The following is a 26306-nucleotide window of genomic DNA, read 5'->3' as shown; positions in this document are numbered from 1 at the left end:
TATACAGTATAAACGTTCACTGTGGCGTATAGTGCGTTTTAGCCGATCCGTCTGCCGACCGATCGTCGCTCAATGCCTCAATCCCCTTTACTTACATCCAAGTTACAAGATGGACGGCTCATTTCTGTATTGGGATCCCGTTTTTCTGCCGGAGTGTCATATGTCACCTATTTTCGTGTCAGCTCGTGCCCGGCTCAACACACCCCTCTTTCTTCTTGATTACAATAATCAGGAAGGCGTGCTATATAGCGTTCGAAGAAAGACATCGCAGGCTCTGAATGCGATCGATTATAAGCGTAGGCGTTGCAGGCCTTTTGAATGACGGGGTATTAGTCTCTGGGTTTCAGATGTCTGTTTGCTGTTGTATAGGATCAAATGCTGAATTCCCCCCTTCCTTTTTTTTTTTTCTTAACCGAAAATAAGAGCTCTAGAGAGATTCCAGAAATGCCGCCCATCTTTGTTTATTTTCATGGCAGAGTCTTTGGCGACTCTATTTGACTCGATTGCTGTACATTAGCAACATTCGCGTGTACGCCCACCTCAGTTTTTGAATGTACCAATAATCTCTCTATCCTTATATGTATACACGTTATAGGTCTGCGTATTTTCGATAGTCGGGAGGGGAAATAAAACTGGCGTATAGAACGCCAGGACGAAATGAAGCCATTTGATCCGACAACATCTATGTATAGGCGCTTAGATATATGTGCTACACTCCTTTTTAGACTTGGATCCGGTGCAGCAAAAAATAAAATAAAAACGGAAGTCATTTCTTTCACCCCTTTTTTATTTTCTTTCACACCAGCACAGGATGTGGGCTATGCGAATCTGTAAGTTGGGGAGAGAGAAAAAAAAAAAATGGATAACTGATAGCTGAGCTGGATGGTGTGCGGAGGCGAATCGAAATGCAACGAGGCAATTTTTCTTCAGACTCGTACAAAATGTCATCCGTTTTCAAAAACTTCCCTCCTTATTTTTTTTTTGGTCAATTTTCAAAACTATTGATCTCAGCCTACGCCCAATTTTAATACATTTTTTAAAAGCCAACGTACAAACGGCAAGTTTTCAAATCCGTTTTGAAACTTATACACCAGCTCAGTATTGGTAATCGCAGTAAATGTCATTGACGTGATGGAAGCCTGAAAGCTAATGCCATAAACAGAATAGGTTAGCCCATCGGGAAAAAAAACGGTTTAAATGCATTGTGTATAAAATATTATTAGCCAATAAAAATTGTTGATTTTCCTGCAGCAATTGAGCAAGCAAAGGCTTTCCATTTCTTTTCTTTTTTTTTTTTCTTATATATATATACGTCCCTGATCTGTGTGAGTGTGTGTGTGTGTCAGTCAAGGCTCTGGTGGCACAGATGTTGGGTATTGAAGCAAGTTGTGATACCCCCCCACTCGTATATAAATGTTGGAAGCCGTTGCGTTTGACGATGCGCGGACGCGGACGAGATTCGATTGGAGCAGCGCATTTGGCTGCCATTGCCTATTCGATATCAACAAGGATACTTTAAGTCTTTTTTTCTTTTTTTTTTTTTAAAGAGCTTAACATATAAAAACAGGAGAAGGCGACAAGAAAAGAGAGCATGAAGAATAAAGACGGTCTCTTTTTCTCTGACTGTCTATGTCTCTTCTTGAATCTGACAAATGATCCCTCTTCGTTCTTTTCTTCTTCTTTTCGCCATGTTTCTCTTTATCTGTGTGTGTCTGTCGCTATAGTTCCGGTGTCGGCATATCAGCGACCCACGCACACAGCCCTCTTTTTACACGAGAAACATTTGCATAAAACGCGTCGTGTCGCTCTTGTGCTTATCTTAAAAAGAAAAGACGTGCAACACACCCTGGATATCTAGTCGATTATTCTATATTGGCCGTGTATACTCTACGTATAGTTGCATAGACAGCGGTAGCGAGAGGTCTAGAGCGGTGCGCAGGGCGATCCGGGACGATCAGATGGGAATTTTCCAGTTTGATACACGGACGACCAAGTTTTCGGGCACGGCAGGGAATTGGGGTCGCTTGGAGTTCGAGCTCATGTAGAACAGTTGCGGTCAATAAAATAAAAGTACAAGAAAAAGAAAAAAGGGGGAAGAAAAATCGAGTTGTGTTGTCCTCCATCTTTCCGCACCAGCACAATCATAGTCTAGCGAAATGGCACAAGAAGCGCACAATGCGTGAAAGATTTCTCGAAGGCAAGAGAGAGAGATAGAGACGGAAGAGTCTGTATATCTTTGTGTGCAGAGAGCATACACAAGGCAATCTATAATACGTAGACGCTGTATTCTTATACGAGATGACAGGGCATTCGTTATAACGAGAAAGAATAAAGAAAGAGAACTAAAGTTTGGAGTAAAGAAAAATGTACGCATACTGGGGCACGGCAATAAAAACCAGTTTCGGGGGATAAGTTTCGAAAAAAAAAATAAATTTCTGGGTGCGAGTATTAATTAAATAAGTTGGATCCGTGCAACATTGAGATCCATCGCAAGTGTTGGGCGGTTAAGGGCACGTTCGCTCCGCGTACGCACGAACGGATATTCGGGCACAACGCAGTTGGCCTATAAAGTATAATCTTCAAAATTCTCATTTTTTATTTTTTTGTTTTTTAACGGATTGTGTGAACATTAAAATCAACGTTCGCAAATTACAAGTAGCTGAATTTGTTCGGTTCATCCCAATTCACAAATGAAATAAACGACACCATCATCTTTTCCCCTCCTGTTCACTTGATGGACGTTTTTCTGTGCGATAAACGTGTTTGTATGTCTACTATAATAGAAACTATTTAAACAAAAATAGCCAGACTAGCCGAAAGCGTATAATAGCTTTTCTTGCACGCTGGGGAACGTGCAGCAATCTTGTCTTGGCGCGTGATTGTTATGTTTCTCGCTTGGCCTGCTTATAATTTGAGAGGGAAGTGAGAGCAGTTCAAGAAAATACTTTGCTCGGTGCCATTGCCAAGGAGTTGCACTAACTTACTTGTGAAGAAACCAAAGAGAGACCTGCGCCGAGAGAAGCGCGAAATGCCGGATAAAGAGCAAGCTGTCCGGCCGTCAAGACCTCACAAAGGACGAACATCCAACACCCGAAAGACGTATACTATACATCGACCGTGTCAACGATATCTGCCAGATCTCTCGTTCTGTTCGCCAAACTTCAATCTTGAAGATTGCCACGTTTTTGATTCGTTTTGACTAAACGCAAATCAACAGCAAGGTTTGTTTTAAATACTATTTAATCACTTGTCCTACTGCTAAGCTCTTCAACCCCCCCACCTCCCCGGTATGTCTGCTGTGCATGTTCTTACGGGTTTTTTGGGGTAGGTTGTTTTTGTTTTGTTTTTAAATGGAAATGCGTGCGGCTAACGACATGTTCGAGTGCAGTGCAATGGTTCCATCTGTCCATTTGATCTTTTGGCAATAAACAGCTCGTACAGTTCAATGGCTTCAGGGGGAGGGCTCTTCATTTCAATGTGTTTGCCATTAGCTCTCTGTTTTTGTCCTGCTGCGCTGAAAGCCTTTCAAGTGTTACGTCTCCATCGGCTAGTACCGACTTCGTCGGCACACGGTTCGTTCATTTGACTGGATTCTTTATCATCTTTCTTGTTGGCTGTTTGGGAGAGGGCGTATTAGATAAGCGACTTAAAACGTGACGTCTTTTTTAGGGGATTGCAAAGCATCACAGTGGGAAATTTCCGACCGTTTCAAGAAATATTTTTTAACAATTTTTCATTTATTTTTTAAATATCGAGTTGTATGTTGACTGTAGATGCGAATAGACAAGCCTGAACTTGTCATTGCCTCCCCCTTCCCCGCCCGCAATTTTCCTTTGTTTGCCTGTCCCTTTCTGACTCACCCTCAGACAGTCAGGCCTAATTGGCAGATCATTAGGCAGTTGAGAGTCAATTGTCAAACGAAAGGGACGTTCATTTCGTAAGTGAATTCAGACAGGTATTATTATTTTTCATGGATGTGAAAGTTTGCAACATGGTGGACAAAGAAGGCAGTAGAGCAAAAGTGATACGATAGGAGATTAAGAATGAAGAGTCAGTGTGGGGGCATGTGGGGGCAGAGAGCATCAACGGTAGATAAGGACGACTGGTGGTGGACAAAGCGTGAAGCATTTCACGCTCTTTGAAGACAGCACAAAAGGTATAGAAATACCCTCCGGGACTTGTGGTCTGTCCATGCTTATTCGTAGCTTAATCCCAGTGTCCATCCCAAGTTTATGGGGAGACACGCAGTTCCAGAAAGTCAAAAGTCTTTAAGTAGTAGGTCGTGAGAGGAACAGAAATCACATCACATTCAGATATTTCAGAAGCATGTGAATACGCCCCACGTTTCATCAGCCATTAAAATTCTTTTTCAATTGTTGAGGATTTGTGAACGGTAAGATTTGGTTACCCAAAATCGATACGTTGCTGAGATGTAGCAGAAATCGAACAATCTGATTTTATTTTTTCTTGTTTAAATAGCTCTTCTCTTTTTTCTGTAGACTACAGGCCATGAGTTCGACTTTAGCTCTTTTAAGCTTTCCAACATAGTTGAAAGCGTTCAATTTTCCTCGTTGTTGACAAGACTGGATTATGCGCGAACCGAAAGTCGATTGATAAAGAGCTACTTCCCTTGCCGTTTTGAATCAACATTTCCACCATGAATAGATAGATTGTTAATAACCAAAATTTGAAACCGGCTGTTCCAATCGATCCGCTTTGCCATACATGTCACTAATTGAATCTTTTTTTAATGTGTCTTTGTAGCTGAGGCTTAGTATCCCACCCGAATTGGACGAGTGGCTTTGATGGCTTAAGAAAAAATGAAAGTAAAAAAAAGAAAAACTTCAAACAGTTGAGTAGATGGGAGGAGCATACAGAACTATATTACGCGAAGCTTCTTATATAGCAGGTGCAGCTGGGTTCAATTGCATCTCCTTTTGCGACCGCTTTTATATCCGCGATCGTCACAATACATTAAAGACGCAACTATATCAATATATTTCTCTGACGCAGATTGACATTGGCCTTATGTAAAATACGTCGGCGATGCAGTGCCAACTGCCAAGTCGCTTATCGAAAAGAGCGTTTTGCCATCTGCGTTACTTCTTGTATAGAACCAACGCTTTGAACATCTTCCAAGCTCCTGGTTTCTTCTATAACGAGAAGAGAGCGAGGCCATGCAGATTTGTTTCTGCCATAAGGCCGGTGGACCTGGGCGCGGTCGAAGGGCTTTCGCAGGGGACTTTGATGTACAGTAGTCCTATGTCTAAGCATGTTTGTCCTACGTACTACCTCTGATGTGTTCTATACATGTCGCTATCCTTTGAGTCTTCAAACAATAATAGTCCAGTCAAATACGAAGCTCGTCTAACGATCTGATCCTATTCGTCACTCACGTTGCTCTTCCGCCTGTTCAATCTGGTCTTACTTTACTCAATCTTAACTCTTTGTTTACAACTTCTTGTTTTTTTGTTTTTTTTTTCTTTCCAGAAGATGCTGCCCTCTATGCTCGTCCACTCGTATCCGAAAAATGGGACCGGGCTCTTGTTACCTGTAAGCTGGAGCGTCATACGATTAAGGTACATTAACAAATCATGTCCTTATTTCAAATACGTCCCCGCTAGCATCTTATTATTGACAACTGAAAGTTTCCATTTTCAAATGAGCTGTTTTAAGAGCTCCTTTGAGTTTATGGGTGGGTGTTAATTTAGTGGGACAGTTAGATGTGAAAGAGAGGAGATGAGACTTCTTACGAAAGAAGCCTATCCGTGTCTCTCGTGTATATTCAAACAGTAATCCTTCATGGCTGACGGTACCAATCACGCTAATGCTCATAATTGGACCAAATCTAAATGAACTGCATCCGGGCGTGGATACTCGCGGCTCTGATATCTTCGATGGGCGCAGCATCGAAACGGTGAAATAGCCCAAATGATGGCCTTACCCAGCAGGGATCGCGCTCCTTCTGCCGCTGACGTTAACTGATGGCTCCTATTGCGTTTGCAAGCGTTAATATGCACTATGCAAGTTGATAGTCAGACGGGGAGAAGAAAATCGATACGTGGATGTGTTTTTTTTTCTTTCTTGGCCGCCCGTTTTTTTTTTTTGCTTTCCTTTTGTGTTTCCGTTGAAATTTTTCGAGAAGATCAAAGTCCGTGACAGGGGTCAGACATACTCAGACAAGGTTTTCAACAATTGAATTTCAGTTGCTATTATAGCCAACGGCAAAATGTTTTCTAACGCGCTGTTGGACAATCCGCGCCCCGTCCCGGGCGTGGGAACATTCAAATTCGTCTTGGTTGTGGATAGTTTTCAATGGTCAGGCAGATCGCAATCATCTGGCGCGTTAGAACGTGTTGTGGCCCTGTCAAAGGGGCGCCAAATTGTCGATTAGCCAACATCAGCGCAGGGTTTGGCTCCGTCTCGACTTGGATTTAACTGCATAGTCTGTTCCAGCTATTCAGATGAGCTGCATCCATCAGACAGGGCGTGTGTGTGTGTGTGTGTGGTAGGAAGTGGTCATTGTAGCCCACTCCTGTCTCTTTTCTTCTCCCTTATATGTGTTGAATATGTAGGTATGCATTCAAGTGAAGGACTCGTTACGATGCAAGTCTCCACCCTTTGGCCGCATCGAGTAGTTCAGGCGGCCGTTGAAAGCGCAATTCGTAATCACGGCAGCCATTTCACGAACGCGTCATTTTCCCCGTTAAATGCCAATCCTTTTACAAGAAATGATAAACAGGCGAAAAACGGAGCTTTCAACTTCCATTTTCAGGCGATTGCTTGATTGAGTGTTTTCTTAGTCATTTACGGAAGCGAAATGTTTGGGGCAATTTTGAATTTTGTTCTACTGTGTAGATCGTCGTACGCTAAAATGACAGGTCGAACAAACAATCTGGCAACATCTGTTCACGGCGATTGCTGCGTATTCTGGTAAACAAGAGGTTTATCCGTCACTTGCAATTATTACCATATGGGATGCGTCATCGCCGCGTCATCGGCACTCCTCGTTTGTGCTCCCGCTTCGTCCTCTCCTTCTCATTTTTCTTGTTCAATCACTTGCTCTCTTTGTCCGATGAGACACAATGCAATCAGACGCGGAACGTTGGTTGCCTATCGCCGAGACCTGGAAGCGAAACGTTGGCAGTTTTGGATCAATAATAAAACGATAAATTCTATTTGATGAACGACAGAATGAAATGTGTTACAAAGAACCTGCCTACTACTAGGGCAAAATTCATGAATTCAAGAAGAAGAAGAAAAAAAAAAAGACATCCTAATAATCATTCTACAATAGAATCACAAAAAAAAGAAATATTAAAAGAGCAAGGAAGACATGATTATTCATTTACCAATGCCATTCAGCTTTTCTGTTGGCTGCTTTCAGTCGACAACCATTGGCTGACAGTCATCGTCAGTCAGCTGCAGAACTAAAAGAGCATTAGCTCGATTGGGAAAGATGATGGAAACCTTCCCATACAAATAAAATATAACGTACACGCCACGGCGTTCGTCCCAACCCTTCCTAATTTGATGCATATAGCACGCATATGTCGTCTTTCACAATGATGCTCCGTCATTGATCTGTCCAATCTTCTTTTCTCGCAAATTTAAACCTTCATTGATTCATATATTTTTTTTTTAAAGATAAAGAAATTAAGTTTTAAAAAATCTGGTCTGTAATGGCAAGGTACAATATCGTGAGTTTTAACGTAAAATCTATTTACGCTGATCATCTTAATCAGTTTATTCAAGAGTCAGAATGGCGTTCTAAACAGACCAGGGCGTCTGTTGTTGGTTCACTTTATCCTTCCATTTCAATCTCTTCGTGACATGTCGAGTCATCTGACAAATTCCTTAACAAGCATCTTTCTTTTGTACTGTACACACCACATTTTTTATGCTTACGTATTATACACGTACGCTACCATTTCGAAAGATGATTATCAAAGTTAACGCTAACATCAATCGAAGTATCTTGAGAGCGGACGAGGGTGAACAAAGAAAAAGAAAAGGGTCCTTAACCTAAAATAAATTTCCCCGTTTGCTCGATGGTGGACTGACATCTCTCAGAGATCAAATGGTCGGGAAAAAGCAAGTCCCTATCTTGTGAATCAACGTCTATCGATCTTTTCAGTCGATTCTCCGCCTTCTTTCGCACTCTTCCTTTGTCTTTGCCGTCCTTGGTTTTTGAAGAGAAGAACATCACAATGGCCAGAAATGTTTATTAGAAAAGACAAAGCTGCAAAGAGACAAGACACACACCCCCCTCCCCAAAATCAATATCTTTTGCGTGATATACAAGTTCCAAAGAAGAGTGGGAGCCAACATAAAATTTCGTTTACCTTTTTAAACGAACGGTACTTTATGCCGACGTAAACGAAATTACCAGCAATTATTGCCATTCTTTTTTGGGGATTTCAAACGAATCGATGACGTTGTGAATGTAGCTTTAATTTTTTGAACACGGACATTAACAGTTTTTTTTTTTTATTATTTAGCCTATAGAAAAGTCGATAGAATCCAGCGCGGGTCACGTGATGTATGAACGATTCTATTAAGTCAGCAACCGTTTCCGTTTCGTATATGGCACTCGTTCTTGAAACGATCTCATGTCAGCATGATGATCGGCGTGTTCGTTAAAGGGCCATTGCCGGTTGAGCTTCTCCTTTTTTTTTCTGTGCCCCCCTGACGACGTTAATTTCGGAATAAACAACGCAGTCTTGTTTGGGTTGGTTCGTACTCAAAGTTTAGAAAAGAAAAAAAAAATTGTCTTTTTGAAAAGAAATTTATTTTCTCCTTCGTAAAACAGTTGTTTGACAGGCGGGAGATTAGCAGGTTATATAGTGGTTGTTTAGCCAGTCTGACCGTTCTGACGCAATCGAGAAAAAAACCAAAAAGAAAACGGAGGAAGTAACAAACAACTCCATCCCTCACGCCACAGCCAAAAAAGCACCAAACCATCAATCTCGACTGTAAATACGGGCGACTACGTGGGCTGCATCCAGCCTATGTACGTCCATATTTAAAGGCCAGTTGCATTTGATGGCTCTTTAATGCGCAGCAACAAGATCAGAAACGATCCAGACATCGCCAGCTTAACTGGGAATTGGTGGGTTAGCCATGCCCTTTATTCCGCGAAGACTCGCCAAGAAAAACTTCTAACACTTAATATGGATACGTCTCATCAATAATGAATGCGGAGAATGAGTTTTATCGACTTGGTCAATAGGGACGATCAACAGCTTGCTTGTTGTTGTCACTTTCCTCCTGCAACTCTGTTGCTCAAACTTTAAATGGACGCGGAGGTTGGGAAAGACAAGCTTCTTTAGCTTCCCCAAACACTGAATCGTTTCGTTAACGTCTATACTTGTCTATCACGTCATCAATAAATGACAACTGCGACAGGGAGGGTAGAGGAGATGAGGAAGGCGGTCGGTTGGTTCCTCTGATTTTCACGCGTCCCCAAAAGGGTCGGATGATCTGACGTTTGCGATCCCAAAATTGATTTTGCCCATGTTTGGAAATGCTGAACTGCGATTTATACGTGGTCGTTTCTGATGAGGTTAGAAAACCACCCAAAATAATTAGGAGCCATCATCAACGTTTATTTGTTTTGTTTACATGCGTAAGAAAGGACCTTTTACCATTTATTTCTCGGTTTTGTTTGCGTTTGTTTTCCATATTTATTATTATTCTTTTTTATGGCCGATGGAAAATGCCTGTTGGAGCGGGAGTAGCGCACGCAGTCGGCTCGTGTACCGCACAATACGCCATAAACCTCCCCTCTCCCCGTGCCCAGTTTTCTTTCTTTTCTTCTTTTTTCTTGTCTGCCTCTCTTTTGGCTGGAGTTTTAGCTGCTGACGTTCATCTCTTAAATTAGATCCGGGGCCGGCTGCGGACGCGATGGGAGATGAGCAAATTGGGTTGGAGCGTGCATCTCCAGGAAAATCAAAAAAAAAAAAGGGAGGGGAGGGAAAAAAAAATTAAATGAAAATGGACCCCACCGAGGGGAAAGAACCCGATCTACGCGAGGCGACCATAGTTTCTATTGATGAATCCAAGAACATAGTGAAGAAAGAGAGAGAGAGAGAGAAAAGGGTTAGATGTGTCACACACGTGCGGTGGGACAATTGTCGTTGAAAAATTCACGAGGCACCAAGTTGTCGGAAAGAATGGCCTCAAAGTCGTGTGTGTGACACGCTCGTTACTATATGACGAGTTCTCCCGAATAGCGAAAGGGTCTTGCAAATAACATGAGGGGCCACGTACGCGATGCCGTTGCGTCTAACGATGTCGGCAGTATTGATTTGTTTGTTTGTTTTGTTTTTAAGCTTTTTCCAACCTATTCTTTTTTTTTCTCAAGTCAATCATTTAGTTTTGACACTTGATCGGTTTGGGTGTAGAGATCGACTTGAGGAAACACCAACAACAAACAAAAAAATGGGTTTTCTTTCAAACACTGACAACGTGCAGTTGATTGCACGAAAATGCGAGCTTATTATTAGGTCTGAAAAATCAAGCGACATCAAAATCTTCTCTCACAAGGAATCCGATGCATGTATTATTGGCAGGGGGCAACGAAATGACGGATGATAGGTTGATTAAATTCTTTCGTGAAAGCCGCTTGGCGTTTATTTTTGAAAGGCTTTTTCTCTAGCAGCGTAATTGAACATGTGCATCAATAGTGCGTTCGTCGCATCTCTCCTGACAAAAATGTCTTCAGTCAAATAGCCGTCATTGCGCAGTCAACGCATCTTGTGTTGTATATGACATCGACTGCCTAGTGAAAGCAATTCCATTCATAAAAAAAAAAAGGAGGTACATGTAAATAAAAAGTATTGATTTATTCAGCCAATCGAAAGAGAGAAAAAAGTTTCGGGAATCGGTATCCATGGTAACGAAACTAGAAAGCAACACACACGATGTCTCCAAACGAGCAATTTTAGGTCGATGTCCAATGAAGAGTTGAAACAGATGCTGGCATAATAAATATAATTTAATGCATTTTTTCTTTCAAGATGCCATCTATTTGAGGCTTAAAAAAAAAAAAAAGAGAATCAACTGTCGACATTTCACATTCATCGTGATTAAATAAGAAATTTGTCTTTCGTGCTCGTCTGTCCTGTTCCAGCCGTAAATTATGACGTGCACCGATGTTTGTCTATAAATAGCCATTTAACAAACGATCCGTGAATGGCGTTCACATGAATACTCGTATGCTGTACGTTGCATACATTTTCTCACGAATTTCAAACAACCAAAAATAAATAAATAAAATCGCGTTGCCTTTCTGATAAATCTTGGATTCCGGTTCGCAACGTCATTCTGAGCAGCGGAAAGCGAGTTTTTCCGCGAAGTCTTCAAACAAAATCATTGAATAGCTTACAAATAGCCGCTTACCATTTACGTTCCTCGTAAAACTTGTCTCTGTCCTAAAAAAACAAAAATTGTGTTTGTTTTGTTGACTCATCGGCTAGTTCTTTTGGTTCGGTGTACTCCGTGAACAAGCGAAGGATGTGCATGGCGACAAGCTATCGCGCTCGATTGTGAACAGACATGAATTGCTTGGGTTTCTCTGGTCCCAGTCCGGGGAGCCTTTGCTTTCTTCAATTATCTCGTACTCTTTTCTCGCTTTGCCTCAGTTCTCATCCTAAGGATTGGATTAGCTGAATTGGACCATGTTCCTTCAGTAGTCAGACTTTGACGCTTACACACTCTTGTGTATACACAGCATATAAATCATCAATTATCTACATACTCCAGCTAGGCAGCTGTTGAAGAAGTGTGTGTGTGTGTGTACACATCTACCATGTATATATGTATATGTATATTATGTTTACACATTGTTTGGCCTAATAGAACTGTGCAGCGTTTAGGCTCGAGAGACGAGAGAATTGAAAACAACAAGAACAGGGCAGATGAAATGAAGAGAGACAGGCATAGAAAATGAAAAGAAAAAGAAAAGCTTTTCTGGTAGGAGAAGATGGGGGGGAGCGGGGACCACAGGGAATGATGAAGGAAAGAGTTTCTTCTTGATTGGATCCGCGTCTTTGATTGAATTCCTCGGGCTCCAGTCGGCATTTGTTGTTTCGCACGCTCCTCCGAGTTCACAGACGATGTTTACACACTCAGACAAAGTTATACAAGATTATTTTTCTCTCTCTCTCTTTTTTTTCTTGTTCTATTTAGACTCACATGCTGGACGCCGTCAGCCAAGCAGCTGGAAATGCATAGTACCCTCCTGACAGCTCCCGGCAAACTCGGTTTTCTTCTTCCAGAAGTCAAAGCTTCTTCCTTGATTATCACCCGTAACGGCCGTTATAATAATAACGAGAGAAAAAAAGGTAAGCGCCTTGTCATTTCTTTTTTTGTTGTTGTCATTTCTATCTCGATCCTATAAGAAGGTGTGCTCTTCCACGTAGAAACCAATTCTGATTTGCAGCAGCAACACAAAGAAGCGGCTGATTGGGTACGGCGGGCAAGAAAACAATAAGCTTTAAGCTGGTATAAATATAGCGAAGACTATAAAGAACTAGCAGACAGAGAGGGAAGCTGTCGCTGCACAGCTCAATAGTTTTCTTATTGTGTTACGTACACGACCGAGAGATTGAGGTGATCAAGCATTTTGGCTGCCTTGTCCGGGGTCATTCGATTGCGTAGCCAACGAACGTGAACCCGTTATCGGTGCGCTGCTGTTCGTGACGCGCAGTCTATCGGGGATAGGGGTGGAGAGTTGCACTATTGATTCGCTGATCAACCGAGAGACTGTCTGCACACCACATCACCGTCCGTTTCGTCTTTCTTTCTCTACTTTTCTTTTTTTCTTTTTTGTTCTTTTTGTCTCGTCATTTAACAAAGACCGCATTATCGAAGTGAGTTGGCAAATCAAAGAGTCCGTGTTTTTCTTCACTGCGGAGTGCACCTGACGCACTTCTTCAGGCCATTTGAAGAAGAACATTTGAATTGCTTTAAACATTTTTTTCCTTTTTTTTTTTTTTTTGCAAAAATGAAGTAGTGATAAATCAATAGTAAATGTGATTTTGCTGAATTTTCCTGGAAATCCTATTTTGTCTTCTCCAAAGCTCATCCCCCCTTTTTTTTATACGATCAAAAACCTAAAAATGTCTTGACTTGAACCAGATCTATTCGACCGCAAAAAAAAATCTCCATCGTCGATGGTCCCCCCCCCCCTTTTTTTCTGTACTCACAAAATTTCAAATCCTACAGCCGCGTGACGTGATACAACCGTATTGATCCGCTTCGTGATGAGACTTTTTGCCTACCCTGCTGAAGGCGCCCGCAACCCGATTCCTCTGCTCTGTAGACTTTGGCACCGACAAAACGGGTCCCGAAAGCGCCACAAAAAAAAAAATGTCTGAATGACGACGACGACAACGCTCGGCCATTGTTAAGAGCTTCTTTTATATATATATACGTATATATATATGTGTGTGTGTGTGTACTTAAATAGCGCTATTCAGTGTAGTCTCTAGCCTTCGGCCCGGCCCTGACATCCATAATAATCGCCATTCCCGTCTGGCCCGCTTTTCTAAACTGGCTTTTTCTATACCGTCCTTTACTTAGATAATTGCGTTAATGTATACGTACATATACACAAGTAAGACGATACATCGATCCGATTAAGACAGCTTGTCCTCACGCTGATGCGTATACTATATATGTTCCAAAGTCGTGTAAGATACGAGCATGGACGAATAGGCTCTAATTAGTGGCCAACATGGAGGACGAGGATAATTTATAGAGCGCAGACCTTGACTGCCACTCTCGGCAATTTTCAAACACGGAAAGCAGAATTCAATTTGATGTGACTGATGGTCCAAAGATCTTATAAGTGCACATCAGACGTGCTATTAATTAACAACGACTGAGCCCAGTTCGACAATGGCCACGGCGACATATTGTCGATGCTATTTTCAGCTCCGCATTTCTTTTCCCTCGCAACATCAACCAATTCTATTTGTCTTGCAACGCTAGCAGCCCCCCCCCCCCATCTGTATACAAAATAAGCCGGCTAAATGTTCACTCTAAATATATACACTGTCTTGTTTTACGATGGATTTTATTTTAAAAAATAAAAAGGGATTGCGTAGGCTTCAAAGGTTATCTCGCGGCATAGAAGACGGCGGTATAGGACAAGCGCATTTTTTTTTCTTTTTCCGATTAATTAGAGCTAAAAGAGCTGCGGAACGCCGAGGAATTGACTTACAGTTGGCCAACTTGCCTTTGTTGCCGCTATCGATTCGGATACTAGGAATTAGGATTGCCGACAAAACTCGACAATGTTGGACAAGAGCGTCGAACAGCTGGCATCGATCCTCGCTTGGCCAAGACTTGGCTATTCCTTTCGCCGCAGACGCAAAGTTCTTCGTTCCTCTTGGAAAGGATAACATAAACATCAACTGAATCAATTGCAAAACTTCGTGGAATGCGAATGCTCCTTTTTCGTTGGCTCGTCGGTATGCATTCGGCTGAAACGATGGGGAGGGTGGAGTCTTGGTTGCGTAATGTGAATCAATGCTGCATCTTATACGGAGTTTTCGGCTTATGGATATACTCAAGGGGTGGGTGTACGTAGCATAAAAGACAGTGTACCGTCGTTTGTAATAGACAAGTAAAAATGTGTGGGCAGAATAAGATGGTGGACCCGTCGTCGAACCCTTAACAAATTCAACGCATTTTCAAAACACTTGGCTTTTTAAGTTTTGGTTCTTTTCGTGCCCAATATAAGGCGGCAGTCGCTCCCGATAACTCACGCTCATCCGATCAAAGGCATAGCACATCAGTTTTTTAAAATTTTATTTCCTAGATGTCGCGCTTTCCGCCTCATCTTTTTTTCAACGGAGAACACAAAAGCGACAAGAGAATTATCGATAATCGGTGAAAATGATGGAGTCTTCACAGAGACTAGATACAGTTCATCTAACGGTAAAAAACAAAAAATCGTGTAGTCTTTGATGATATCATGCGGAACAAAGAAAGCTCTATGGAGATGAAATCAATCACGACACTGGCGCGGTACTAGCGGCAATATCAAAACACGAAACGATTAAAACGGGTAAAAAAAAAAATTGCTGTTCGTCATGCGCATCGTAAACAAAAGTTGGCCAAAAGAGGATCAAAATTAGATTTTCAAACAACAATAAAAAAGACGAGCTGCGCCATACAGTAAGTGTCTGTCATAATGCGTGAAGTATTCCTGATTGCAGAGCCAATGTAAACAACAACAGACACACACACACACACACACAGAATGTCAGACAATACGCGTAACTACTGGACCCACGGTCATTTCCATTATAACGGGTCCATTTGCATGGAACACCTTACCTACTTTCCCATGGTCTACCTTCACGTTCTTGTGATTTCTGTTCCTTTCAGTTTTAACACATTTTTCGTGTTTAAATCTCTCCTCTCAAAAGAGAATGAATTGCGACCTCCATTCAGTAACACCCGCATATTATAATACGACGGGCTAGTGTGTGTTGACGTTATCCTGTTTGATGGAAACCTGTATATCAAAACACACCGGTGATGGAGCAGACGTGGGCGTCGTTGTAACCGTGTGCGGAAATGAGACAAAAGTCAACGACCTTCTTTTCTGTTTTCAAATGGCGACACAAAGTACCATCTTGTTCGCCTCAGTGCCTCGCCCTTGATGATGGCAAGTGTGTAGACGTCTTTGATGATTCACGTGCGACGTCGTTCAACATCAATCGACGAACGCGTTTTTCAACGTGGAAAACAGTTTACCAATTCTAGGAAAGACAATCAAAAATAAATTAAATCGTTCACATCGTCCGCTGTCATTACAAAAATTGCGTTTTTTTATTTATTTATTAAAGGCTGTTGATTACGAGCAAACGTTAAACGTAGAGTCGTCGGAAAGCGACGGGACGTAAAAATAAAAAGGGGTTAGCGAACGTAATCGAACAGCGGCCGCGTTTCACGGCCGTCAAGTGCTGAGCCAAGTTCGGAAATTACTCGTGTGAATCGTGATAATCGTAATGGAGGAAGGGGGGGGGGGTAAGCTTCCAGCTCGCATGATCCATTATATTACAAGCGGGCTGCCCGCCTTTTTTTTTTTTTTTAATGCCGAGGGTTGACTTATACCCGAACGACCACGAACCAAAAGCTGAGTGACTCTTTGATGGTATATATTGCGACTCACGCTTTTTACTAGCATAATGTTATTATTATTATTATTTTTTTCTTCTGTGCGATCGTTTCAACTCCTCGGCCTCCCGTCGTGCCATCAGCTTCCTTTATTATTTATGGGCACTCATTTTTTTTTCGTTTCGGCGTTCTTTTATTCTTGATTTTTATAGGAAATGCTTTTTGTGTGGGTGGCGTTGATCGTTCGACTGACGGGAATTCCCGCAGCTCAGCACACATCCAACATCATCCTGTTAATGGTGTGCGAGCTGAACTGATGATTTCGATTGCTCTCGAATCTCTGTGTGTGCAAGCGTATAGACGTAATAACATAATCAGTAATCATAAATCACGGATCCCATTTTGTTTTTTGTTTTTTCATGGCTCACTTCTTTTACGGTTGATTATATTTAATGGCGATCGCATCGGCTCAATTGCTTGGCGAAATTCTTTCTTTTACATTTCGAAAAATCTGGGACATTTGAATAAAAAAGAAACAGAAAAATGAATCCGGAATTGTAACGGAAGAAAGTGACGAATCAAACGACAGGAAAACAAAAGGAAGAAGAGAAACGAGAAAAACAATCAGCGTGGCCGGCTATTCTCTCGTCTGAAAAGGATTAGTTTCTCTCTCTGTACGCGTGTCTTTTGTTGGCTTCGTTGAGGGTTTCACGACAACAAAGAGGCAACTGAGGGAAAGATAAAAAAAAAAAAAGCAGAAAACGAGAAGCGGATGATTACAACAATGAGTCGCGAGGCGCGTTCTGTCGTCATACGCTTCGGAAATCCGCCATTGTGCCCGCCCGTCGAGTCAAATTATTGCGGGCTTTCAATCACTTTTTTTTTGTTTTGTTTTTTGCCCTTGTCTTTTTTCCTCTTTCTTGACACGAGATTGCCTGTTTTCTCTCTTGTCTCCGTTGCTTTCTCGTTTCGTCTTCAATCTTCTGTTGTTCATCGTTCTCTCGGAGACGAGTTTGAAGATAAGGGCACAGAACGAAACGCAGTTTTGTGTGTGTGTGTGAGTGTGTGACGTACAACGATGGGGGGATTTGTGCTCTACACGACCCGGCTTTTATATGCCTAAGTATCTGTGTAGTCTCTATACAATACGATGAATAGCGAACGGGCTAGATTGCGCCAATGTGTAGACATGTAAACACAATATAACCATCAATAGGTAAAAAAAGAAATAAATAAATAAAAAAAAAAATGGACAAAAGAAAAATATCGACAGTCGACTTTTCTTTATTATTATTTTATGGGGGTGGATGGGAGGTAAATGGCAAACGACAGAAAGACATGTATGAGACAGACGAGTTAAAAAGGCACCCGGTTGCTTTCCGGAATATTAAACAGAAGACGGATGTATACAGTATAAACAAAGGGTGAATCTCTTTGACAAGGATGATGTATCGTCTCTTCTATGCGATTTTATACGTGGGTGTTTCGATTTGTGATCCGTCGGGCATATACTTTTCTTTTTTTTTTTTTTTTTTGATTTCGTAGCCTAGGGTCCCGCTTTGCAGCTGACAATCCGATTGACTTTACTGCACGCACCAATCGCTTCGAGTCCAATCTTCTAGTTTTTTTGTTTTTTTTTTCGCGTTGTTTCTGTTAACATTTCGATTTGATCAATAACAAGCGGAAACGATTTTCAGTGACTGGTTGCTACCCTTTTTCTCTTCGTTTTGTTCATTGATTCGATGCAACTGGAAGCAGCCGCCCTGTTGTTTCTGTTTATATATACACAGTGGTGGGCGGAAAGAGCGGCACGAATGGCAGAAGAAAGTGACAGCACGAAACGTGAATATCTATAGACTCGCGAAAAAAAAAATGGCAAACGACTTGCGTAGGAAATGACGTTGCCATTTTCTATGACTATGATAAATTCTCCTGCGTTTTTTTTGTTGCATTTCTTTCCTCTATTGCTATTTGTTTTTGTGTCAGGCATTCATTTATTTTTTGTTTATCACGACCTTTTTATTGTCTTATTTTGTTTCCCTTTTGCACTCGGATTGCGACCGAATCATTCGCAATCTACCCGAGATTTTTCTTTCATTTTTTTTTTTCCGGGGAGAACCAATTAAAGTACTGGGGAGATTTGGACGGAGTTATCCGAGTATTAAAATAGTAATTTAGGAACACCCACGTTCCGCTGTTGGGTGTCGATTACGATGAAAGCTCTTCGAGACATGAAACTCGCTGTGCTTTTCGCCCTTGTTATTCTCCGGCCGGGCTCCCTTTCATCTTACACGGCATTTAATATAGTAAATGATCGCGTGGCCTCTCCCGCTTTGATAGTTGCCCGTCGTCAGAGAGCGTAGACAGACGAAACTGTGAAGGATGATGGTAAGAAGTGGCCGTTCAGACTGCGCAAAAGGAGAGAACGCAGGGAAAGTAGACGAGAAAAGGAAGAAGAGCAATGACTAATGATCTCTTCTGCTGGCATTGACAAGCCAAGAGACCGGACCCGCCATTTCCTGTTCGCTTTCTACTCTAAAAACGCACGGAAGAGCTGGCCAGTTTTGTTGGCGGCTGCTGGCCACGTACCAATAACCGCATTGGATCAACGACTATGAACAGTTTTCGAACCAGCGTTCGCCGTCGAGATCGATACTGTACAAAATGTATTGGACAAACGGGTCTCTTTTTTTGGGGGGGGGGGACGTTTCCGTTGTGTCGGGGCGCCAACGTGGAATCGGTTCTGCCGATCTTTTCCTAATATTTTTATTGTCAGATTGTCCCACTTTCTCTCTCACTCTTTTTCTGCCGGTGAAAAAGCAGATTAAACTAAACACGACACGAACCATTATCTTAATGAAGCCGGAAATCCTCCCTCTATAATTTATTACTATCTCTCTATCTAACTGTTGTTATATTCATTTATGTTTATTTCGTTTGGTTTTTTTTTTGTATTTTTCTTGTTGGTTAATGAACTACCAATTTCTCTCCTCACTCCATCTCCGTCTTTCTGGCCCTCCGCCTCTCGGCATCGTCTTGTCAACTATTACCGAGTCCATCCTTCATGAAATTCATCTGCGTGCGCGCTCTTCGTCAATGACTCACGTTAAACGATGGAATCAAACAGCCCGTTCAAAAAACAAAACACACAAAAAAAAATAAAATAAAAATGGGCTCTAAGACTAAAACTTTAGCCAAACAGATTATGTTCAACAGTGTGTCTATGTATAGAATATGTGACGCGCACGAACACACTGACGCTGTAAGAAATTCAATCCGGCTGTGTGATTTTCATTGCGGAGGCGCACGGCTGTGACCGTCTTGTGTTAGCCGAGTGAAAGCCCGGCATTTAGTGACACACGACGGGCTCGCACAGCACAAAGAGAAACAAAATTCAATAGAGTTTGAATTGTCGTTGTCGTGGGCCCGCTCACGATGACCGGGCAACTTTGTGATGTCACCTTGACATCGAGTGCGGGGTTCAGCACCGCAGACCTTTGAAGTAAACAAAACAAAAAAAAAGTTTGTCTTTTTGGTTGTTGTCTCCTTTCGTAGCTTTTATTCTTCATTTCCCTCTTCTTTTCTTTCTCTCTTCGTCTGTACTTGTCGTTTCTTCGGTGCCCCGTAAAAACGTGCGGTTGATGATGATTCCGGCCGCGACCGTCGCTCTTTTGTTGGGTGGCGCCACCGTGCCAACTGTGTAGACACGGTGCATCATTTAATCAGATCTGGCCAAATAGTTTCCTTTCTTTGTCTCGTCACCAAAGTTGGACCATTCCGATCGTGTGGATCTTCTTTCCTTCTTCCTTCAAAAGACGTTGCTGTCTATAGACGATCAATCTTTGAAAAGTCTACTGTAGCGGTTGGTAGGAACGATAAATGAAACAGAAAAAGGACCGATGAAGAACGCACGGTGGGGACACCTGACCGGTTGCGGTTCAAAGTTCACGATCTCTTTTTTTTTTTGTTGTTTTTGTTTGTTATCGTGAGCGACATTGGCAGGAAACAACGGCGCGTATCGACTCGATCGTTTTCAGTCAAGTCCCTCGGGCACCATCCGACCGGAACGCCGACTCCGGCTCGTTGCTTATTTAGTTTTTATTCACCGGCAGACGGTGCGTGTGTATTGCCTTTTTTTATTTTTCTTCTTCTTCTTCTTTCCTCTATTGGTTTTTGTTATTTTTTTGTCCACAAGTAAAATAGCGCGAGGTAAGAAGTGGCAATAACAGGGTTGCATCCGTTTGCAAACACGAATGTCAAAATGAGAAAAAGGGCTTAAAAAAAACATACAAAACTCATGAAAATCAAACTTTCAATGTTGTGTGCGCTACTGGCTAAAAATCGGCTTCAAAGTTATTGTCTTGATGATGCGCTGCGGATGTTTGTAATCTTCATCAGTCTAACTGTAATATGCAAAGGCATCGTCGTAATGTCGTTTCCTTTCATAGTCTCCTTCTATTTGGTTGTTTGACGACCCTTTTTGGAACACACAAAAAAAAGGGCGTATTGAAGAAGAAAGAAAGGGAGAAGGGGCATGAAGGAAGATGAGTATGATCCACCAAAGAAGGAAGGAGGGTCGAGGTTGGCCGGGGTCATGGGGCTTGATGATATACACGACATGCACAGCGCAAACCCTCCACACACACACACACACAAAAAAAAAGAATTCCAGACGAGTCCCGACGCCATTTCCATACCACGGACTAATTGTGTACACTATAAGTGCAAGGTGTGTGTGTGTATGCATCCTCATGTTGACTATATCCAGAAATTAAACCGCTCTCTACACTCTATAACGGTGTGTGTACCGCTGTTATATAGCCCCCTTTTTTTTCGGTGGGGAAGGAAATGTATTCGAAGGAAACCTATTCTTATCGTTCTATTGATTTGTCGGGCACGACACAAGGCAATAGTCTACACGATTCGATGCTTTCCAGTTGCCTTCTTCTTCTATTTCTTCTTTCTCCACCCTTTTTTTTTGTTATTCCCCTCTTCTTTCCATCTATTGCCATTGTCGGTGGGGGGGTATATCGAGACACTCACTATTTGTGGGGTTGCTCCGGCAATCGACCAAGTCGAAGCAATAAACACCTTCGTCTCGCTTCTTGTCGAAAAGAGAGCCCGTGCTCAATCTATCGTTCGTGATGGGAGGGAGGCACACGTTGGACACGCCAATAACTATAAGTCGATTGAGGAGATGGTGGTGGTGGGTGGGGGACCAATGGCCAACGGTCCGTTTGTCTTGATCTACGGTAACGACCAGCAGCTTGTCTGTTCTTCTGTGGAAGACGCTCGACAATTGAACGTAATTGATAGATTGGAGCGAGACAAGAACGAAGGCAAACGATGTAGCCGACCCTTTTCTCTTTTTTTGGCCTTTTACCTTCACTTCAATGGATTGCACATTGTCGTGCGCTTTCTCGTCTTTATGTTTGGCTAAGCGCATAACACCGTTGCTATGGGTAACGGATCAAGTAGCAGCCATGACCACCACCACACCAATCAAACTGGAGCTTGTACATAACTACATTGTATACTAGTACTATATTCAATCTATAAATAGGTGTCCAGTTGAGTGATAAGCAAGAGATGAGGCTTGATGCGTGGAAATAATTCCGACGTTCACTCAACTTTCGTGTTGGGCCTCATCTTGGCAACCAGATGTGACAACTCATTTTCCACGGTGATTTGCCAGTTGAAAACGGTGTCTCGAAAAATGTCACAGCATCTTTTCGTAGTCTGCGAAATCTATTTTCTTTTTCGAAATCGAAGTGTCGTTGATGAAATGGACGACACGGTTGATCTTCTTTTTTCTTTCCTGCTTACACCGTCTGCGTTCAGCGGGGGAAGCGAACATCCATTTTTAGTTTGGCTGCTTCGTGTGGATCTTACGCTGCGTGGCTGCAAGTGTTTGATCTTTCCAACAGTCGGATGGTCGCTGAAAAGGTTCAATATTGACAAGACCTTGTGGAAATTTGTGGCCAAAGTCTAGCGCTAAATGGCGACGAGACCGCAAAGCCAAAAAACAAATGACGCTGGATCATAAACTGGACAGTTCATAGCCACACACAGAGATGAGAATCGACGAGGAACTAAGCTCTTCTTCTTCTTCTTCTTCTCTCTATTCGACGAAAACAACAAAGAAAAGAGGGAGTTTCATTTATTGTAGTACATTGGATCGCACACAACGCGTCTTTGACTGAGCGACTCGTCTCAGCAATCAAGTTCCCACGATGCAGTGGTTCTTTTTCATTTGATTCAAGTCCGACCTTTTTTTTTTTTTGCCTCTTTCTTTTCGTCTTGCATTTTCGGCCTTTTTGTTTTCTGTTGGTAACTTGCAATCAATGTTGGAACGCCTGGAAGCGACACAGAAAGTAGAGTGGCATAAAAAGGAAGACACTTGCGCGCCCAATCTCTTTGCCAAAGTCACTGTTGTAGGAAAAATAAATTAGAGTTTGAATAACAAGCTTCCAGTGAGATTGTTACGTTGTCTATTGTAAGTCGGTCCCAACTGTCAGATCTTTACTTGTTTAGACCCCCAACGGAAATGTTTCATCCAAAGTCGCATCCTCGTTTTAGAAGACGTTTTCTTTTTCCCCTCTCAGTTTGTTTTGTTTTCAATTATTCCTTCTCGTGTTTCAAAACGCATCGTTTTATGCTGAACGACGACACGTCAATCGCCCAAACGGATTTCCGTTAATGTTAAAAGTTTTCGCTTGTCTCCATCGCTCTTCGTTTGCACATTGATTTATTGATTGGCTTTTCTTTTTACAGTCTTGGTACCGGCATGGCGTTACAGTCAATGACTGTTGCTTCCCATTTTTATTGGTTTTCGCGTTTCGTAACGTGAACAAGAAAGAGAAACTAAAAATTGAGATTGAAAAGAAACAAAACAAACGAGATAGTCTAAGAAATGAACGAATGTTTGCCAGGACAACTTGCAGCTCTGTTAGGAATGAGGAGGGCAATCTATAAAGAAAACAATCACCTTCAAAGAATGGCCACAGATAGGGACGTAACTGCTGGTTGAGAACGGTTTTTATTTTATTTCAATGTTGAGTAAGAAAACGAGCAAAGATGGGGTGGATGATGACATGAAGCCAAAACTAAAACATCCAGCGTCCTTCCTTCGTTCGCCCAGGGGTAGGACTGAAACGCATCAGAGAACGACAAGAAAAAGAACTTCATCGGACCCGAACGAAATTTGGTTGTCGCACTTTGTGTTACTTGAAAATAATGTTTTTTTTCTTCTTAAATATAAAGCTGTGCTGGATAGAAAGTCAATGATCCGGCAGAAAATTTAAAAAAAAATGCTACCGTGGACTCTGTCTTGCTTTAACATTCTGTGGGAGTTTAATCTTGAATAATCATAACCATAACCGACTACATAATACAGCTGTTAAGGCCAACTACAATGGCAAGAGGGGAGCGCAAGGCCGAGTTCCGAGAACCGAAGCCTTATTCGTCGGAGGAAGCAGTGCCAGCCAGAGCAACACTTAGTCTAACTGTTTATTCCGCTTAGAAATATCTGACTGTGCGGCGGGTTGAATTGTTCCATATTACCGGCGTTAATTTAGCGTATCGTAGCGAGAAATGTGCGCAACCACTACTTGGCTTGCTATGGTTAGACGAAAATGGAATTGTTGATTCATATGGTCATTTTAAAACCAATAGTCGACGGCCCGTATTTATTCATCAAGGATAGAAGAGAGAGAGAAATGATCAAGCGAGTCTCCGACGATGACCATTTTGACTTCAGCAAGCCGCTACGAGGTTTGTGTAGATATTGAATGTTGTCGCGTCATCTCGAAACAGTTTTCAATCCCCCCCTCGATCGATGTTGAGCCACAAATCAAACAGCGAAAAATTGTTCCGACAGCATTCAACAGAGAGTTGAGCTCTGGCATTCACTGAACAAATAAAAAACGAGCGTTTTCAAAGCGCGGATAACTTTGTAGAATTTAAACAAATAAAGTCTATAACAAATTGCCTTATAACACAATAGTTTGTTGTCAGAGCTCTGAAAGAGGTTGGCGTTATTCGGTTATTGTGCGCTCACTGACAGGATTTTATATTTTTAAACTTTGTTTGAGCACACATCGCATAAGTTGGCCTTATTTCCTCCTTCTGCCCTTGTTGTATAATTATCATTATTTCGTACTCTATCTGTCACAGTCTATCCCCCCCATTCCTGTTGGCTTGCTTTGCTTGCCACACGCCCAACAGGTACTACACAGGTATCTTTCACGCTCCATACGTACTGATTTACCGTACATTCTCTTTGTCCCCCCTGTATTATTTCGATTTTTTTTTTTAGCCCAATATAGTACAAAGAAAAAGATAGGGAAAACAGATTCATTTTATTTCTATTGCCAACATGAAATAACAAATAAGTGCTGGGTTCTTTTTGTGCTCCGGACGGGCGTGTCGTTAGCTGAATCCGGTCGAAAAAAATAAAAATATAGGAAGTACTGAAAAGAATGAAAGTGGGACGTGGGGAGGAGGACGTCAACTCAAATGACCTCCCCCCACGCAAAATGTGGAATAGAAAAGAAAAAAAATCCCTCTTCTTTTTTTTTTCACGTCATTCTTGCGTGCGTGCGTGGCCTCAGCTCTTTTCTCCATTCCATCTTTAATTGCGCCGAATAACAAGACACGAGTAGACGACAAAAAAAAACAGATAGAGGAACGTACTATGAAGAGACTATCTCAGATAAGTTGGTATTGCAGTTAATGTGCGCATACCCGTCTATACAGCTTTATATGACAAGGGTATAGAAGAAGAAAAAGAACACGTGCAGAGAAAGAGAGTTTTCTAAGGCTTCCTGCGTCAGTTCTATCAACAATCGCAGATCGCAAGAGAATGAGGAACAAGAGGCCAGTGACATTTGACATGTACGGCTTTCTCTGTCCTCTCTTTCTTCTCAAAGTTCAAGTATTACATATCTAATAATAGAGATATGAGGTACACATGAGGATCAAGATGGGGGTTCGTATAAGACGTGATCGGCTAACGGAACCATATCCTTCTTTTCCCTTTATGGCACACAACCGTGAAAAACAACAACGTGAGATAACGTCTGGTTGACGCAAAAAAACAAATACCGGGAAATCGCTACGACAGTTGAGCTTCAAAATAAAACGGCTGGTTCCAGACGTGCAGCTGATTGGCACCTTTTGTTTTGTTTTTTTTTTGTTGAAAATATTAACTCGAGGAATTGTTTGAAAACATTGCAAGAGTTTCGTCAGTTTCATAATTTTGGAAGTGGATAGTCATGATGTTGACTGGAATTTCAAGCCTTTTTTCAATCGTAAATCTAAAGTTAAAATGCGGTGGAGCGTGAGTGCGACACGTGCATGCCTAATTGTATCCAATTGCGTGGACGTTACCGTCCGACACCGAAACCATCTCTCACCTCGCCCACTCGTATTTTCGTCGACGGTTTGGCTTATTTATTTTGGTCGCTCCACTCTTTTGCCACAAGATCAGGTTATGTCCACCAACTGCGTGCAACTCCCTCTCATTTTTCCAAAAATGTTTTTTTTTTTTTTTTCTTTTCCAAATTTTTTATTCGATTTTTTTCGGCCCATTCGTCACGAAGCAAAACGAGTTTTTACGAATAGGGCAACGTTTCCGACGTTTCTTGGGGGCTTGGGGTTGATGTATTATCGACCTAAAGTCGCCTAGTGCACTGCTGTATATGTATCGAGGATTGAGCTTCTAAATGTATTCATGAGATTCCCAATGGAGGGGGATTTTCTAGAAAAACGAATCTGCCAGAGACGTTAGAACTATGAACACGTTCTACTGTACACTCGGGCTGATCACGCTCAAAACGCAGCTTGTTGCTTGTTTGGTTTGCTTTCAGCCCAGTAGCTTGTGCAAGGGCACAATTCGATTATTCAACTCTACACTCGAACTAATTACCTCGTCGACCTCAACGCCCTGTCGCCGAAAAGTTGGTTGAAAAACTTTGGCTGTCGTCTCGCTGCATGCGTGAGAGTCGCCTCTGCATCCGCATTACTCTGGACCTACGAATCTCAGCAACCGTCTTCTTTGTTAGGGATATGTATATTTTTTTTTTGTGGTGTTAAATGGTCGTTGGGTGCGGATATTAGACGTTGTTTTAAAAGTAACTTTTAGTTGGGGGTATAGTGTTTTTTGTTTT

General features: G+C 42.0%; 3 long non-coding RNA genes across 3 annotated transcripts; all 3 read left to right on the top strand.

Moving 5' to 3' along the window:
• The first annotated feature begins 2995 nt into the window (after positions 1-2995).
• LOC123470286 lies at positions 2996-21299 on the top strand. Its single transcript, XR_006643921.1, has 4 exons — positions 2996-3221; positions 5491-5579; positions 12193-12347; positions 17683-21299. It is a non-coding gene; the product is annotated as an uncharacterized LOC123470286 (long non-coding RNA).
• Positions 3867-5393, top strand: LOC123470288. Its single transcript, XR_006643923.1, has 3 exons — positions 3867-4156; positions 4765-4909; positions 5014-5393. It is a non-coding gene; the product is annotated as an uncharacterized LOC123470288 (long non-coding RNA).
• On the top strand, positions 4165-4740 carry LOC123470289. Its single transcript, XR_006643924.1, has 2 exons — positions 4165-4393; positions 4500-4740. It is a non-coding gene; the product is annotated as an uncharacterized LOC123470289 (long non-coding RNA).
• Positions 21300-26306: the final 5007 nt, after the last annotated feature.

Source organism: Daphnia magna, linkage group LG3, assembly GCF_020631705.1.
Source record: "Daphnia magna isolate NIES linkage group LG3, ASM2063170v1.1, whole genome shotgun sequence".
NCBI lineage: Eukaryota > Metazoa > Arthropoda > Branchiopoda > Diplostraca > Daphniidae > Daphnia > Daphnia magna.
The sequence above is the reverse complement of the archived record's forward strand: the minus strand, read 5'-3'. Positions and strand labels throughout refer to the sequence as shown.